The sequence below is a fragment of the Hetaerina americana genome, unplaced genomic scaffold (genome assembly GCF_022747635.1).
Source record: "Hetaerina americana unplaced genomic scaffold, ioHetAmer1.1.p SCAF_4, whole genome shotgun sequence".
NCBI lineage: Eukaryota > Metazoa > Arthropoda > Insecta > Odonata > Calopterygidae > Hetaerina > Hetaerina americana.
Window position 1 is genome coordinate 80,053,528 of NW_027286985.1, and position 20,133 is coordinate 80,073,660.

A 20,133-nucleotide genomic window follows, 5' to 3' on the forward strand; every position below is an offset into this window, starting at 1 on the left:
GATCGTGCCTCAGGATATCTACGACGGATCTCGGGAAAAATTAGAACTTTTTACTCCTCCATCCGTCTTCCCACTAATATTTTTTTCCATGCACAAGGTTTCTCCCTCTATTTGTGCAAATTTTTCGTAATATGTTTACTGAAGCGTCCCCTCATCTCGAATACAAGGTTTTCGTCTGGTTAGAAGGCCGCTGACGCAAATTTTCTCGGATGTGGTTATCTCGTTCTTGAATCCAAATAAATGTCTTCCGTGACAGAGATAGCACGTTTTGTGTGTAAATTGGCCGTGTTAGGAGCCTCGGTGTTGGAGCTGAGACGTGACTTTATTTATAAAGAGCTACATAAGAGCTTCGTTTTTCAAAATCATTATTACCAAGAGCAGGTATCTAAGGCTAATGAGCTTAAATTTTTACCCTTTAATACTCATCATTTTCTTCTTATTGTTCTTAATTTTAAATTATGTCAGTTACGACTCGAATCATAATCAATAGCAAAATTGTTTTACCTGTTGGCTAGTGCAGTAAACTTTCATTCTTACATCCTATTTAATGTATTTTATATTCATGCGTAAAATAATCCAAGAAATTTAATAAAATTATGAACCGTGAAAAATCGATATTTACTCTTGGTATTGTTTGGTATTGGCTTTTTAAGTATTAATATGTACGCATGTTTAATACTAAATAAGAGTTAAATCAATTGATAGGGTTCAATAAGGATATTAATCCATTCTAATAAAATTTGTAATTTTGTAATTTCTTAAAAAAGCTCTGGATTTTTCTCATTAATTTAATAGAAATGTATGAATAATTTAATGAGAAGTATTATTAATTTCAAAACTTCAACAACTGGAAAATAGTGATCCCCCAACTTGAGCATCTTAAAACCTTTTAAAAGATAATTTTAAATATCTAATATCCATGTGCTAACTAAGTTCTCATTAAATTAACAATGCTTTTAAAGTCAACTCGAGGACAAAGCTCTTTCTCAATAAAAAAGGTTTCATTTGTGGGCATGGTAAGCGGAAAATGTGTTATAAGATGCTATGAAACTATAAAAGACATGCATACTATTTCAGATCCTTCAAACACAAGTGAAAGCATTCAAAATCTCGCTAAAGAGAACCTAAAATTGTGCATCGAAAATTTATCTGAAATCCACTCATCGATACCTATTTTACGATGATACGAGGATTCTAGTTGGTCACTGCCAATTTATGGACATTTCCATGCCATCCCATATTCCATAGCTACTTATCCTATATTAATGGGAAAGGTTAATTAATGAGACTCAAATTGCTTCTTCTATCAGCAAAAATAACGTGATTCAGAAGGCTCATGCTGATTACATCCAACATGCATAGAGAGCAAAAATCCTAGAATCCATGCGGCCTCAAATATTTGTCCTTTCTCTTTTTGAGATGAACTTGTGCCTACTGACTGGCATTTCCAGGCATAAATTTCGGGGGAGGTCTTTGAATAATCAATGCTAGAATCATTCAAAATTCAGGAGGAGTGAATATCTAGCTCCTATAAATTTGTGGAAAATCAAATAGTGGCAGAAGGAGAGGACCTTGACTTAAATATGTTGATTTTGAACGTAAGGGTTAGCTAGGATGGAGATATATCCTTCAGTATCAAAAAAGTATCATCATCTAAATGAACACCTCAAACTGAAAGCAGCCACGAGATCGTATGATGGGGAATGTTCGGTTAACTGCTGTTATAAAATGTTGTAACTGGGGTTTATTGCTTTTTTGTTTTATTTTCAGGTAATTTTAATTGTCATGTTTTCTATATACGTGGCCATTTAATATGCCAGAGAAAATGACTAATAACATCGACCCGTATGATATTCTCTTTTCTCATGAAATTCGTATTGTGGTGATAACAAATGTGGAGCTGAAATAATTACTCCCAATTTGTCAGCTTTAAACTCGAATGGTTTGTATGTTAATCTGATAGTTTTGTAAATTCATATCCGCATATCTAGTGGCTGTCAAAATACCCTATCTAGCAATAATGTCACGTTTAACGTTCTTTTATTTATATGATGATGAGGTCAAGCACACGTGTTAAGAATGATAAACATGTGAACTACGCAATGGAACTCCTCCCCCTAACCACCATGGGACTTTTATTTTCAGATTGGACATGGGTCTGTCCCGCCGCCATCCCCCGCGGCCGGGTCTGACGTCCCGGGACCACCACGCGGGCCTCCTCGTCCCCTGGATGGTCGTCCGCCCGCCCCCCTTCGTCCTCCCGTCGATTTCACCGAGCGCTGACCCCGCCCCCACCGCCAATCCCTTGGCCTCTGCTCCCGCGCTGGTTGTCCCCGCTTCCTGCCCCGCGCCGCCGCCTCCACCGCCGCCGCCCCGGGCCGAGTGGTGACGCGCCCCGAGGATTCGCCCCCATCGGTTATTCGGTGAGCGATAGTCATTTGTCATCTCTCGAGCTTTTTATCCCGTTTACTCACGATTCCCTACCCTTGCCTCCGCACTTCCCCTCCGCCTTTCCATTCCTTAACTTCTGGTCAAACTTGCTTGGACTCCCAGACCGCATGGTTGACTAAAATGTCTACTTTCCCTCTTGCAAGAGGTTCGGTCACTTTTAAAATAAAAGAATTCCTCTTTTCAAGTTATAGCAACTTCTTTGTAATTGAATTTAAAGCTAATTAATAACTGGTAATGGAGTTAATGGAGAGGTAATGGAGGAACTGGTAATGAGAAAGCTAAATATGCTAGAACAATAAAAAGTTAAACTCCATTTAATGGAAACAGGACTCCTCTTTTTAATATATTAAACATTTGTTTCAAACCACATAGTACTCTGTTTGAGACGGAAATGGAAATATAATTAAAGAGAGAATATTTAAATTTGTCTTGTTTAAAATTTCATATTTCCTTCGAACAATAATTGATCAAAATAACTAACCATGACTGCGCTAACGCTAAATTTCCAATATTTTTATCCCTTACCAGCAGCTTGTTTCATCGCATTTGTTGTCGAGAACTATTTTAAACTAAGCTGATTTTGATAATTGACTAACCAACTACTTCCAAGCATTACTTATTGACCATGACGCACGGAGAGTAAACTATGTTATTCATTTTAATGAAGAGTTTGCTAATGTTACGTTGATTGCCAAAAGTAGTTTTTTTCTATGAGAGTAAGCCTTTTTTACTATCTCTACTCTGCTTATTATCGTCTTTCTTGTTCTATTATTGCTGGAATTTTGGCTGCTTAAATACTGAAACGTTAAGGGAAAGGCAAAAATCCTGGGGAATTATTAGCATTGACCTTGTTTCACCTAAAGAAACACAATTTCCTTTGAGGATCGACGGGGTCGCATTCTCGCGCTCAATAACCACACACATCGATATACAGCCGTGTTATTACAAAATATCCCAAATGTTGACAGATAGCTAATATTTCATTTTCTATTGGGAAAATACTTTCTACAATACTATCTAATACTGATTTCCCATCCGTTTGGCTAAATATTTCCCGATCCTACCCTCCCATGATCCTGGGGAAATTTGCTCGTCTCTCTTCCGTTGGGAGAGGTGCTTTCATTCTTTACCTTCCTGAAGAGGCACCCTTGCAATAGCTAAGTCGTATAACACACCTTATGTTCCTATCCGGCTTGCCCGTAGACACTCTGCGGTCATACAAATGGTTTTTTTTGGGTGGAGATTACGGGAGGATTTGAATTCAGTGATCAAGGAAACGTAAATGGCTAATTACCACTTTTAACTGCAATGAGCCGATGATAAATGCACTGAGACCCGTTAAAACGCCTGCATACTGTAAGCAGGAGAATGATAATTACAAAATTTTCAATTCACATGGGTAAAAGCAGAGTTCTGGAAAATTGATTTAAAATATTAGGGAACTAAATATTATGATTTAATAATTATTGCAGTCTACAGTACTAGATAGTTTTTAGTTGGCCAAAGCTTTAACATCGCTAAAATTCATAGTAACGCCTAAAATACACAACCTGAAAATCCTACGAATACATATATTGCATTAAATTGATCACAGTCGAATATTTTTTACCTTTCTTCTTTCAGTTCAACAGGCTAATCAATTTATTTCCCTTCTCTTCTTTATGACAGTCTTCAACCTACCATCACCAATTAAAATTCTCTAGATCTACATTTCCTGCCCCCTTTTGATTTATCCAAGTAATCCTCCTCAAGAGTAAGTATTACTTCATTTTATTTCGCTACTGTTCAATCCATCTTTTCCATCTTTCTTCATACCAAATCTCAAAAGCCTTCAATTTACGCACCTCATTTTGCTCAAAGGCCATATTTTCTGTTTTTCTGTAAAGTGTTTAACCATTCAAAATTCATATATTCAGCGTTGGGTAGCCAGTTCCTTTTTTGTTTCATGGAATTCTTTTCCGCGAAGCTCTAGAGAGTAAATCGCATCACCTTCATTTGAAAGAGATTTGTCCAAGAATATCACCCAGGACTGCCAGAACTGTTCACAGACGCAACAACACAGCGAGCATTTATTACATTGGCCCATGGTTATACAAATTTTTACCCTTTTTAGTTCATTAATATTATCCTTTCATGCCAAAATTACGCCCTTTTAAATTATGCTCTTGAAACAAGCACTTTCGACAAGGTCATAGGGCTTTTCTAGTAATGAACGAATATTATCGTACTGACCCCAGCGATTGCAGCAAGTTCAGATTACTGGCGTTGGGTGCGTTTTTAATACACATAATTAAAAGAGATTTGAATTCCCCGGAAAACTTGTGAATAAATGTTATTGATTTAACACTGCAGTCTTATGCGCCATCCACTGCTGTGCAGTAAAATGGCAATTTTGGATTCAAATTCTTCTGGCTCCACGTGAAAACCGTTTAAAAAAAAGACTAATTGATATCAACTGGTTATTAAATGCTTATGTCAAGTCGTGCTCATGTAAATTGATGCAAATACCTGAAGTCAAGAGGCAAAACTCAATAAAATGGATTGCAGAATACAAAGGAAAACAAACACTCGTAGCACCTCTCTTTCAATGTCAAAATGTCAATCTTACCTTCATGACCTTTGATATTTTACCTCCTTTCAAATACTTCTCCTGACAGCGCGCCGAAGGGTTATTTTCTGAAGTTGATATCTGATATAAAATGAATATGAATAATGAATTGGCGCATAGATAATAGAGAAATGGATGATCCAAGTAGCTAAAAAATATCGCCTAAGTTTCAGTTATAGCACAGTGTGATAAGGACCGATTCGTACACAAATATAATTAAGTTCATCTCACAGACCTACGAAAGCAAGGAAATTTTTGTCCGCGCTTAGATTCCTTAGCTTCCGCTATGGATTAAAAGTACAATTAATTCCTTTTGTACCAACCGTTATGATGATATCGGAAAAGGGAAATATTTACCTCTTTCGAATACTGTTGAATATTTTATTTTTCTGGGATCTACAACTAATATTATAGGACAAGTTATAGCAATCTAATTCCAATAGAGTAATACTGAATTTATTCAAAAATATGTCTGAAGAGTTGTTCTCAATTTGTAGATAATTATCATCAGAGTATGCACCTAAAAATCAAAATATATTTGCTAAAAAATGAAATCGTAAGATATTTACAGATTTATGACTAAATACGGACAAGGCAATTATTTAAGCGGTGGCGTATTTTTCTGATTTTTCCGAAAGTAAAATTTGTAACATTTCGTATTCTGCTTGAAGTTAAACGAAATATGGCAGTCAAACAGTCATTCTATGGCATGTTATTTCCTCTAATAGTGCAAATCTACTCGCTACATATATATCATGTTGGTTGAGTAACTGCATGTTATTTTCTTATACGAGACATATTAGTTTCTCGTAAATACGAGGGTAGTTTGAAAGGTTCATATACTAACTTTAAATGCACACTTGTAATATGAAACTATTTTGTCATGTCATAAAAGGAGCCAGATGCTTGGTATTTTGTAAATTATATGCTTGCAGTTACTTTATAGTGCTAAACTACATTCGACGGTGATGAAAAATAATAATCGATGTGGGGCATGGAAAAATCTTTTAAAAGTTCCACCAGTCTTGCATATGGATTCAAGTTTCTAAATTACTTTAGCAGCTACAGAGCCCAGTGCATTTTGCTGGAAGTTACCCATTTAAGGTTGAAGAATTATTTATTTTTCAACCAAGATGAAGATTTTGTTTTATCACCCAAAATAATGACTTAAGAAAAATTCCGATGTCATTCTTCAATATTAAATCTGTGAATGGCTTAAAAATTCATTTCTAACAAACATATGTTGATTTATTGGAGCACGCTCTTTTGATAATTATATGTAAATTGAACAAAACTCGACAGAAATATTTATGAATAAACTCAATATTACTCAAATAGAATTGGAATGATTTAACTTGTCACATTATGTTATTGTAGGTATTTTCGCACTAAATAAGATACAATTTCTGGCATGAAGTTTACTCTTATTTTCGAGGCTCGTATAAGGAAGCGTTTTGAACAAATTTATTCAAACAATGAATAATAAAAGATACTCTAAACCAAATATTTTACGCATATACCGAACAAGACTAGGTTTAAAGAGTTTAAAAAATTTATTATTTAGAAATGAAAAGCGGTCCGTAATAAATTAAATGCGTAAATCCGTAATAAATTATTCAGAATGGGATCGTAGATTTTCGCGGCGCTCAGATGAAAGACTCTTCATTCTCGGGATGTCACCGCGTAGGTTGTGTTTCGCCCGTGTTTCCACGAGCGTCTTCAGGTCGAAGTGAAGACGCTCGTTGAAACACGGGCGAAACTGTTGGCAGAAAAACAACCTACGCGGTGACATCCCGAGAATGAAGAGTCTTTCATTTATTCAGAATATTTTGATTTAATTGACATGATTTCCAAATCTCAAATCTGAAAGCATTATCATCTATGTAAAGCTTTTTAACATCAATAACCAAACCACAAACAAATGACGCTTAAAAAGTAGAATATAACATTATCATGCTTATAACAATCATCCAAAAGAGTCAACAATATTTTTACCGGGCGTAAGCATCTATAGCTTATGAAAGATAATGAACCACAAATGCACTTCGTCACCTAATGGATATTTTTCGTAATTGATAAGGTTTGTATTCATATCTTAATGCAACCCTATTATTTTATCCGTGACGTCATGACCCCAGTCGCTTCCTTACTTTATTTGGAACTGCTGTTGGCCCCGCAAAAATTGACAGATGTTGAAAGGGCGGAGAGAAGATCTGAGGGGCTGGTATGGAACTGGGGGAGAGTGATGGAGAGAGAGGGAGAAAGAGAGTGAGGAAGAGATTAACTGCCATCATCAATGACCATTACTGCTTTTCGCTGGAAGATTTATAATTCACGCCTGACGCAAAAATGCATCCGAGTTATCTTCTGCCGGGAACACATCGCATGAAAGCAAATTGAAATCATTCCACTGAGTTTCCGCCGGTGGATGGCCTGGGAAACCCAATCGCCCGGATTAGTAGTTGGTAGATGACGGAATTTGAGCAGCATGATGCAACACACGTGTATTTCGTACAGTGACTGAACCAATAAAATTACGCGCGAGTGCTAAAATTACACCTGCTTCCTCGTTTTCGAATTGATATCGGAAGAGGCAATATCTCGGATATACGAAATAATACGAGTACCTGAGAATAATGGTACCTTTCCGCCTCGTAGTTATCCGAGGCGGAAAGGTACCATTGGTATCGGGCTCTTTACAGCTTATTAGAATGGAAACATTTTTAAGAAATAGAAATGGGTGCACCATATTGCTCGTGGTGCCAAAAAAAAAACTTTCGGATAAGCTACGTAAGAAGTCGTTTTCAATATTTGAGTTTTCTACTTCTACATGGCACCTTGTAAACCGCTACATCTACACCTACATAGTACCCCGCAAGCTGGCACGAGGGCATGCTGAGGGGGGTGTTAGGTAACCACCTGTAAAAGAGAATAATTGCATGCAAATCCCAAATATTCATGCCAGTATACACGCAAAAAGTCATATATATTCATGCAAAAACCTTTATTACTTACATACATGCAAATACGAGGGTCATCCGGAAAGTAGTACCCGTTCGTGCCGCATGAAGTGCTGACGACGCGAGTAGCCGCTGCTGGACGAGGTCAGATAGCTTCAGTGGCTTGTCTGCCTTCTCTGAGCCAAGTTGCGTGACCCTAGCATTGCCTGTGTTGTTTCTGTGATTGTTTACAATGTTTAAAAAAATTGAGAACGCCGCCAGTTGTGAAGTGAGGGCAGTGATTAAATTCCTCAATGCAAGAAACGTTCGCCCATGTGATATTCATCGCCAATTAAAGGAGGTGTATGGAGACAATGTAATGGACGAGTCGTCTGTTCGGCGGTGGTGTCGCAACTTCAACATGGGGAGGGGGAACACACACGACGATGAGCGTTCGAGGAGACCGTCTGTCATTACAGACCAACTGGTGAGCTCAGTTGACGAATTCGTGAGGAACGATCGGCGCGTCACAATTGATGACATCTGTGAGCATTTTCCCAATGTTTCTCGAACAATTGTTCATGAAATTGTTAAACACCATCTGCATTATGCAAAAATTTGTGCAAGATGGGTCCCTCGCGTATCTCAATGAGCTGGCGGCGAAGGACTATGCAGCAGGAATACAGAAACTTGTCACACGTTATGACAAATGCCTTAATTTGCTTGGAGATTATGTTGAGAAGTAGTTTAAAGTATCCTCTTTCAAATAAAATTTTTTATGTTTGTTAATATTTACTTTTGTGTCTTTATTTCACGAACGGGTACTACTTTCCGGATGACCCTCGTACATATCAATTAACATGCACGTGCACCAAAGATTATACTTCATGTCAACGTAACGTTTAATTTTGTCCTAACTTGTAAATTATAGGAGTATATAGCAGGTGGTGAATACAATGCAAACATACAGCACCAAAATTAAATTTCCTAAATTTAAAATGCTAACAAATAAGTTAATTAATTCAAACAATGAAAAGCATTTCAACCAAATTTACTCGTACGATGATATCCAAGCGTAGGATACTTTCTACGCGCGCCCTTTAAGGTGCTAGAACGAGAAGAAATAAAAGAAAGGCCAATTGTAGTAGTTATCGAATCGTTTTCCAATAATGATATCTCCACAGCGTGCCTTGCAACGTTTTCAACAAACGTCTATTTGAGAGAGCGTTAAATATGAAGCCTAATTAAGGATCTGACATTTCCCTGAACATGCTGCACATTAAGTTTTCTTAGGTTCACCACCATCTCAGGTTACTCGCTAATATTTCAAAGGGTAACATGGGAGCGAAATTTCTGATCTGGGTGAAACTCTAAAATCTTTAATTAGGCCTATTATTATGAGCAAGATGATACCGCTCACTTTCTCATATATTATATGACCTTCCTTAAGCTCAAAAATTATTTGAATTTTCACAATTTTAATCATCATCACGGAACATCTATCCGAGGATTGGTTTGTAGTAGTTCTGAAAACTAAGAAGAAGAATGCCTGACCTCCATCTCATCAGGGCGGTAATGTGATGGTTTTTCTGGCCTTTCCAGATCACGATGCTTCATCAGTTAAGTTATCGGTTGTCACATCTGAATTGAGATGCACAATATCAATAAAGGCATGAAATGATAATATGTTCATAATTGCTGAAATGTACTATTTGGTAACCTACGTAATGAAACTCAACTAATAGACTGCAAAGCTGGTATAGATCTGTTAACATATTCCAGTAATTGAACATATCCTTGAATAATTGGACAAAATACATGCCATCATCATCGTTTAATACTGCATAGGATATATAGGACGTTACCCCGCCGACCCCGGTGGGGTAACGTCCTATATATCCTATTATTTCGTCTGCCATTCCAAGGGTCGCGGGTTCGATTCCCGCCTGGGTGAGTTTTCCTCCACCTAGGGCTTGGGTGTTTGTGAATGTGACCATTGTTATCGTTGTTAATAGTTCGATGTAAAGGCCAAACTGCGCTATTTTCAGACGAATACTGAATAAATAAATAAAAATATTATGTTGTTTTTTTGCGTCATTATCGAAATATTCTCGAGGGATTATCGTAAAAAATTTGAATGCGTGCAATTTAGGTCTCGTGCTGGCCGACCTCATCATTGATATAATTACATTTTTAATTCAAAGCAATTCGTAGAGGAATAGGTTTTAAAGATGTAATATTTTCCTGTGCATATTTTACAGGCCATGTTTGATTTCCCCTCATTTCTTCACATATAATCGAAAAAGTGAAAAATCGCTTCACCATTCATCGAACATGCATACGCTCCCTTCATATGTAGACAAGTAAAAGGCCTTTTTGTATATGACGCCGTGGGATCACGGTATTTGCAGCGTCGGCATTCGAATTTTCCCCAAAACGGTAACGGCATGACTAACTAGAGCCACGGGGCCAATATTTTCCTCCAGTTATGGGTGCATTCGCGCGATTGTTCAGGATAGATTTGCAGCTGGAATTTTGGAATTCCATAGTACGATTAGGTATAGTACAACCGTAACCAAACTACGGCATGCGATAATTGGAATTTCTTGGCCCGCATTCGTCCACACTTTGCAACCGTCACCAATGATGCCACAATATTTCTCTCATTAGAAAAGGTATGGAAGAATTGAGTAAAATTTATTCTGTTTCGGAGTCTTTGAGATTTATTTGAAGATAATTTCAAATGTCCATCCTCATCCAAATTTAGATGGTGGATACATAGCTCTAGTAATAAGCTGCATTATCAGAACCCTTCCGTTATCCACACTCCAAATTGAGATACTAATTTAACAACCGTGCAGCCTGCTGGTGCTTTTTATTGGAATAATTAGGTTTCAATTTGTAATTTTCCTGCCGATGAACTGTTTATTCAAGTCAATTTGTTCACCAGTATTCATCATTCACTCTAATAGTGGATTCCAGTTATGCGTTAGGGTTAACCGTCTGTTCGAGTGGATTACTGTATGATTATTACCCGGGGCGGGTATCTGTCCATAATAGCTGGTTAAGCAGACAGCCCTGGAAATGGACTCCGGGAATATTAAGCCTTTTGATGACCTCAGTGTCGGTAGGAATTGTTCACAAAGCAATTAACACGTACAAAAGCTTGACTTCTAGCAGGTCCTCATTTTTATCCGCCATTAAATAGTTTGCATAAATCTAACATCCCCAAAACCGCCAATGCCTCTTCCCTCTTCCTTAATTTATTTGGCCCATTTTACAAAATACCGAAATAATTAGTAGCAGCAATAAAATATAATGTCATGAATAAATAACAAGCGGATGTATACGGCCAGCATAAATTTAGAGCAATATGCGAAATAAATATTATCGCTTTCATTTATTCGAACTTAGATGTCGTACATTTATTCATGTAAATTTAACATCAATGATATAAAAAATATTTTAATTTCTACAGATCCAACTCAATTGACAATTTGTGGAGCTTAAAATTGTCATAAGACATTAATAATCACTTAATGGATACATTAAAAAGGCACACTTTACCTATACTCTACATGCTACTAAATTTTCTGAAAAACCAGCAAAGGAAACAGCATGAATACGATTTGAAACAAAACTTTTTCATGAAAACCCTAAAAAGTATGTCGTAATATTACATTATGGTATGGTATGATTGCTTTCTCTGCTATTTTGTCCTCTTGTTTCCTCGTCCATTTCTCCTTTGGTGGGTGAAACATCTACCGTGCGCCATCTCCTGGCCAAAAAATGGCACTTTGTCCCATACACCTCCCACGGAGTTCATTGTAATTTACGTTTCCTCGAGAGCTCAAGCGGATGAAAATATCAGCCCAGCAAGTCCTTAGTTCAATTCCCGGTCAAGAAAACTTTTTAGTTCCTGTCACCTTCTCGATTCCGCCTTCCCCACCTTTCCAGTCTTCGTCTTTTATTTTTGTTCCTATCTTATTTTGTTTTTATCTATTTAAATGTGAGTAAATATATAAGTATATTGAGTTCCTTTTTTCCCTAGAGGAAAGAGAGGTGGGTTTACTGCCGAAAATTTGTAATACGTATGTTTCATTTTTATGTGTTTCACTGTGTTTTTGCTCGCTAGTGCTATCTTGCTGCTCCGTTTATATTATTCTTCACTTCTGTAAGACATACAATATGCCCATGAGGCGCGTTTGAGACGTATGCCTTTGGTTGAAATAACGGGGGATTTGGGGGATTTCATTTTTTTCTCCTCCGACTTAAGGAAGTGAAACCGAAGTTAAATCCACATCTTCTGCATTGGAAGTAAAACTTACGGAGGGGTTGAATCCCAATCTTTTGAAAACTGCATTGACTAAAGTTTTCGGATCCCACCACTCTCTCGCGGGTAAGGGAATGGGAGTGGGAGTGGGAAGAGGTCGCGGGTGGAAATGGAAAATATGCGGATAAGTTTTTCCCGCCGCGCACTCCTTCCGAATCTCAACCGTCCTAGAACGTCATATCCCTCCACCGTCTCACCTCCATCGAGACGGCATTTTTACTTTCTCATTGAATGTATTACTCCAGCCAGCTATCTTTTCCCCTTCTCTCATTTCAAAGGACATGAGATAGGGGACCACCCTCGACAACCTCTCTCTTCGAACCTCTTTCGGAAAACCTTCCCCTCGCGGAAATCCTCCCCTTCTCCTTCCTATTGTAAACCAAACACCAAGTCTTCTTCCCCATTCCCTTCTCTCCTCATATTTTTCTCCCGACTCTCCGAATCTTCAGTCATAACTCAACCCGTCATCCTTTAACTCAATCTCCAAGTGCTTAGCCCTCCTTCTATCTCCATCTTTCCCCCCATCTCACCCGTAACACTCTTCACCCCATCCCTCGCCCCTTCAATCCCCTCATTCTCGTCTCACTCTGTCACCCACCCACAGCGAAATTCAATGGTCATTAAATTCGCATTTGTATCCGGACAGCTGTTCTGTCATCACCCTACCAGAGGAGGATGCAATGGTGGGAGCGAAGACCGAGTGTCAGAGAACAAGGGAGATCGATTTTGCTGGAACGAATGCCGCCTCCCGGTTGATGACCTGGTGAAAGTAGAGAAGGTACCGAGACAAATAGATATTGTTCCGCAATCCCGGATTTTTCTCAAATGCAGCCACTAAATATAAACTCGTTAATCATCAGCTTATGCGTCATCCGCAGTGTGATGACAATGAGTGGTAATCACTCCCAAGTATTCAAGAGCATTCCAGGGCTCGGATTCATTCCACCGTTCTATTCTAGTCGTGCACCTCTCAAGGTCAGCCACGTCATGTTAAGGTCAGAGAGTAAAGGTTGTGCGTAGTGTAATTTTAATGCAAATTCTATCTTTTGAATGCAGTCCAATGCTTTGAGTAATAGCTCAGTTGAGATTGAGAAAGACTGAGTGAGACAAATGGTCGTATGAATTAATGATTTCGTACGTACTTCTTTCAACCTCGACTAATTAGCTATATAAATCATAGGCAAAATAAAAATTATTCGGCATTGGATAATCTTTTAATAGCATAAACTTTCGTGTGTAAAATATGGGATACTTGGACGAGAAAAATTTTGTAACAACGCATGTAGATTTATACTTTTTTAGGTTTATTAAGAACAGATTCCCTCTTCAGAAAGCTTCGTCGTCGTACTGAAGGTTGAATAATTTTTAGAGTATACATATGCTTATGTAATGATTGATACTGTTATGATAATTGATGATGTCTTACACGTCAAAAATTTTTCTCGCCCAAGTATCCCATATTTCAAACACTTTATGTTCAATAGCATAAACAAGTTTATGCTATTGAAAGATCATTCAATTCCAAATAATCTTAATTTAGCCAATGATTTATATAGATTGTTAAAATGCCAGATTTTAATTTAACGCAATTTCTTTTATCACCAGTCCTAGGAAATATATTTAAGTTGATAATATCTCACCTTAGCTATTTTCGAATCAATATTATACCCTTGAAAGTCATATCCACGCGGATAATACTGGGATAGGATGAAGGAGAAGCTAATTTCAAGGCTCTTGTTGGGACCATATTACCATGCTACCTCCATAAAGGAACTTCCTCAGATGTGCCGAGCTTGTTTAACATCGAGACTAGAGTTTAGTTCTCACGGCCTGAGTTGCGAACAGTTGCACTAATGAATCGCTGTCACACGTGCGTTCCGTTAACTCCAATATTTCGATCTATGGCAGAAGTAATCCGATTAAGGGTGTAAAATCCCAAGATTACCAATTATATTGTTAAATCAATGAAGTTTTCCCGGGTCTACCACAGGGTCAGGGGTTCCCTGTTGACCGATGTTTCGACATCTGACTGGAGAATTGTCCTGAGCCCTAAGGATTATGCTCGAGTGGAGTGTCGAAACGTCGGCCAACATGGAACCCCTGACCCTATGAAGGATCCAAGAAAACTTAATTAAGCAGATGCTCCGGGGAAACACCAGCTCTTAAAATATTGTTACCTCTAATACATCATTAAAATTGACTTGAAAATTGAGTGGTATCACATATAAAAAAATTACTCATGAGTTAAACTAAAACAAAGCATTAAACAGCTAGAGATATCATCTTCTTCATAATTATAGCACCTGTTCATCACAATATTTGAAAATAAAAGTCTAAGCAATGTAATACTTAAAAACTCCAGAATATTTCTGCTTATTACAAAAAATTCAAAAAATTAGGATTGAATTTTTATTCCAATGGTCCCCTGGTTTAAAAACTGTACGTCTCTCAGGCGTTATTATTTTATTTGAACAAAGACATATTATGTTGAGAATAACTATTTCGCTTTTATATTTAAATGCTTAAAAATTGGATTGAACCTCACACCTATTTTTTCTAGTTGCAGAATGGGGTTTTAATACCTCTATCACCTACACAAATTTCAATTCTGCTAAAAATTTACTCGATTAGAAATCTCTGAGTAAAAATTGCAAACAAAACGTTTTAAACATATGTAGGACCAACTTTTTTTGCCCATGCGGGTATATGTGCTGATTTGCAACCAGTTTCTTAAATATGTATGGCAAATGACCGCTTTAAAAGAAATTGAAATATGCCATGCCTATGTAGTATCAATTTTGTGGCTTGTTTCCGACCTTCCTTTCTTTATAAAGCTCATTTTATATAAAACACGCTTATGTTATTAAGGTAACGAATTTAATGGCAAAATTACTTCACTAATCAATCTACAGTACCTTCTTTATCGTTTCATCTTGATAAAAAAATAGAAAATTATTCTCAGTAGATAATCTTAGGATTCGGACCATAAAACTCTTAACCTTTTTCATCTATTCAATTTCTCATGAGGTGAGATAAAGGTAAAATGCAAATATTTTTTCCACCTGTAGTAGTGTAACCGCTGTGACATATTTTTATTTCATAGAATTACTGCCACTATTTGCCCATCCACTAAATTTATTGTATTTTCAACATTTGCTTTCAATATCAATATCCTTACAGCATCGAGATTTGATCACATTACGCTAGGATATATTGGAATAAGCCAATGTGAACGCAATAAACAATGCCAATATTTCTAAAACGAAAACTTAAATTTCCACGGTCGTGGACGCGCGCGAGAGTTTATGCAAAAAAAATGAAGGTCATGGTCTTACTTTAAAAAAAAATTATGCCGGCCATACACAACGGGAGCACCGACGGGTTAACCAAAGTGCGAGCTTCATCCAAGAAATGAAAATAAGTATATTAGAGCACGCGGAATTTTAATGATTTCCCCTCTCCGTATCCATCCGCAATGAAGCCGCCCATCGCCCCGACGGAAAACATAATCCGATTTGGAACGACGCGAAATAAATCTGGGGGCGGGGAAGAAGGAAGGATAGGATTAAGCGGGGTGTGGCCTGGAGTAAAAGGTGGGAGAATAATTGGGAAGAAGGGGTAGCTGCCGCCGCCGCATCAGCCAGAAGCACTAATTCCTCCCAACAGCCAATAACAGTCCCTCCCATCTTCCTTCAAGTTGCTTCCATCGCAACTGCCATCAACGGATACCCAACTTCCAATCATTCCTGCCTTTCCTCCCCATCCCAGTTATCTTTCTCGGATCCCTTGTTCCCCGGCTTATTTCTCTTCCCCCTCCCCCTCATTTCCCAGTTCCGGCTGAACATTAACCTTCGTCTGCCACCGCTCGTCCTGGTTGTCTGGGAATCGTTCGTCAGCAGCCGTCGACCGATTTTCTACCATGTATTTTGTCAATCTATTCCGCCAACATTGCCCGGCCGCCTGCCAGCTCACTTCTCTCCTCGTCACGAAGGCCCGTCCGACAGCGGCTCCACAGCCATTCATCGGTTGTGTTATCCCGTCGGACTTCTTTCGCGATAACGACTCGAGGCCATCAAAGAATAAAAATGGAAGGGAACGTGACAGCTAAATATTTTTCTTCCTTTATCTATCTCAAAATAACGAGAAGTTGCGATATGTTCTGATTTGCATGCTAAGTTTATGTTGTGAGCGGATTTGTATTGCTAGAAATATTTGGGTGTAACTGAAATAATTTCCTCGATCAGGTAGGTAGTTTATCTCATTGATCTCAGACTAAGGCGTGGCACAGTTAATATTTGCGAGTGAAAGATGTGTGTGTGTATGTATATGTGTATATATATATATATATATATATATATATATATATATATATATATATATACAAATATATATATACAAATATATATATATATATATATACACATATATAAATATATATACACACACGCATATACATACATACATATACACACATACGTACATATGAGACTACTCACCAAATATTGCTTTTTTACAGTATTGGTTCTCATCCCATTCTTATCAAACTGGTTTTACGATACGCTCAATAATGAAAAAATTCCCTAGGATGATTGACTAACTTAACCTTAATCATCTGAAAATCTGATTGTATCATTTCCCTACAGCTCATATTTTTGCTACCCAACGACCTCAGTCTCTAGTGGAATCACTATACTCTACTTTTATCTAATGCTTAAATGATCCCCACCATTTCTCAATATCATTTCATACATGTCTTTAGATATCTTCTCTCATTCTCCTCCTTGATGTATTCTAAATTCAAAAGATGAAATATTTGAATTCAAAAGCCAAGTCCCGGTTTCACCCCTTCCAGTTCCCTCCTGGATCTTCATCACTGCTCTTATTGTCAATTCTCTTTTTTTTAGAATTTAGCGTGGATATGGATGCGGAAGCTTTGCCTCCTCCAATGGCGAGCAATATATTCTTTAGAGTGAGCTTAGTTGGCAGTCTCCAGAACTCAAATCTCTGTCCATCATTTACGTCCATCAGAACTCGAATCTCTGTCATTGAGAAACAAGCTGCACGGGTTAACTTCTGTCTCGGTACCATCAATTTATATGGATTGGGTGGCTCTAGGAGGAGAACCTATCGTTGTATCCATCAACATAGTTCTAGAAAGGCAGCATGATGCAAAGAATCAAACAATACATGTCCTTCCAGAACATCAGGGCTGCAGTCTTTGAGGAGAGATACTCATAAATTGAAATAAATTGTCATTTGGAAAATCATTTCCGAAGGAAAACATTTAAATAATTGGTATATTAAAATGCCTAAATAATGTAGCCTATTTTTGACGCAAATAAGGATCAAATAAAATGTTTTTTTAATTCGTCAAGCCACTATTTAAAAAATAATATTCACTCTAATGCAAAGTAAAATACCTTGTTTTCAGATTTGATCCTATAGTATACCGATCCGTTAACTTAAGGACTCTTCTTAAGCGTTTTATCTACCACTAAAAGTTGATTATTATTGAAATCTCACAAAAGGCCCTCTGAGAGAATCCATGCAAAATAGTAACCACAGCTTAGTTGCCTATACATCATTCTCATTTTATCATTACTCTTTTTCGCATTTTTCTTACCTTCCTTTTTACCAGAAAGTCACGTTGTTCTCCCCCAAACACTTTCCACATTTCCTTGGCGTATTTGGAATCTGTAACTGTTTATTAGTCAACCTATGAGTTAACTTTATATGAATGACTTTCTCGCATTGAAGAGTTATAGTTATCATCCATGTGATCTTGGTTAATGATTCTTTTCCATCACTAATTGAGATCCGTATAATCGATACGATCATATTTATGACCGTCGGCTCTGTTAACTCAGGTGCTATTACCTCTCTCGATTGAGTTCAGAATGGTCTTCAACATTAATGCCGCAATTTCTTTGTGGCTATTTTCCTCAAAATGGTCCAGTAGATGTAATTGAGTAAATAATATTATTTTTCATTTTATATTACATTAGAATATATTATATTATAATATATATTATAATATATATTATAATATATTGAATAATATATCATATTGTAATATATTATATTTTAATATATTATATTATAATATTAGTCAACTAGAATCGCTGGAAGAGTATTGAGCTTAATGACTATTTTTCTCATTCAAAATCCATTTTACGGAGTTGCCATGCAAAAGAAAAATAATGTTTTCACTTTGCTGTTTGTTGTATCTTCCAAAAGGAAATATATAAATGGCAAATGATGAATACCTCAAGTAACACAAGGGAAACAACTATGAATACGTTCAAAATCATTTATATGAATTTACATTCAAGGTTTGTCCCAAAAGTTGTATAACATTTTTCCCTGGATAGACGAACGGGCAAACTGCAGTTTTTCTGGCTGGGTTCGAGTGAGGGCAACCTCAAGAAAAGCCAGAATCAGGTGGTAGTGGGCTCCCAGCCTTTACGGAGTACGGATCGTTCGTTTGTGAAACCTTCATAACGTGATTTCGTTACGCTCTATCATGAACCGGTTATTAGAACAGCGCTACGCCATCAAATTTTGTGTGAAACTGAAAAACAGCGAACTCCGACATTCCGGACGATTTTCGACCTCAAAAAGTGACGAAAATCTTGCAACAGTGAAGGCTTTGTTGGACAGGTTGCGCAGATTAGGTATTAGCATGATTTCTGATGAATTTAATATTCCTAAAAGTAATGTAAATCGACTTGTGACCGTAAGCATGAGCATGAGAAAGGTGTTTGTGAAGTTGGTGCCGCGAGTGTTCTCGGATGAACATAAGGAAACTCGCACGGCCGGGCCACACCCCCTGCCCCAGCCACCTTGCATCCCTGACTTTGTCACCAGACTTATTCCTTTTCTTCCGCCTCAAATTTGTGCTGTAAGGCGTTAACACAGCCTGTTGGAAGCGTTAAAACAGTCCATGACGAGGGAGTTTTGCAGTATTCCGGGCGCCGCCTTCCAGAAGGCATGCGAGGCGTGGAAATCCAGCTGACAGTGGTGTGCGGACGCACAAGGTTGCTACTTCAAAGACTTAAGAATGGATTTATCAATTATGTCAAAAAATATTTTTTAATCAATTCAGTTCTACTACTTTTGGGATGAACCATATATCATCGCTCAGAAAACAAAATTATATATTTTCGAATAGCATAGCTTGTTAAAGATATTCTTATTGTGCGCGGTAAACGTGTACTATAACGCAAAAACCTTCCAAAAAAATTGCGGAAGATGCTTTGTGGGTAACATTTAACGGGGTCATTCGCTAATATGAATTTCATTGCAAAAATTTCAGAGTGAAAAAATCATTCACCTAGACTAGTCTAGGCGAATGATTTTTGCACTCTTAAATTGTTGCAAAGATTTTAACCGACATAATCTTGAAATATAAATCGACTAGATACAAAAATAAGATGGTTAATTAGGTTCTCTTGTCCAACTCTTGCTTAGCAGCTAGTAACAGCTTTTTGCAATCAAACGAACTCTAAACATTCTCCATGAATTAAAAGGGTGAAATACGAAATCTAGTAGTTACCTAATTATTTCTCATATATATGTGTTGCTTCAGTTTTTCGCAGCGTCATAGGTAGAGTTATTTGCAATGATACAGGTAAAAAGTCGTATAAATAATTTTTATGATGTGACAACATTAAGCAAAGAAGATAAAAAACAATATCAGTTCTTTTCAAAATAACAATATAAAGCTGTACTTTTCAGCCCTGCACTGTCTGATTCTTCAATTATTAAGTGCTTCCACTAAACACTAAACGGAATACTACATC

At 37.4% G+C, this 20,133-nt stretch overlaps 1 protein-coding gene across 1 annotated transcript in view; it reads left to right on the forward strand.

Moving 5' to 3' along the window:
- LOC139692052 (5-hydroxytryptamine receptor-like) overlaps positions 1-20,133 on the forward strand; it is a 772,518-nt gene that overhangs the window by 334,405 nt on the left and 417,980 nt on the right. Inside the window, exon 3 of the mRNA XM_071590072.1 lies at positions 2,146-2,423. The gene's annotated coding sequence lies outside the window, so the exon portion shown is untranslated. The remainder of the gene's footprint in view (positions 1-2,145; positions 2,424-20,133) is intronic.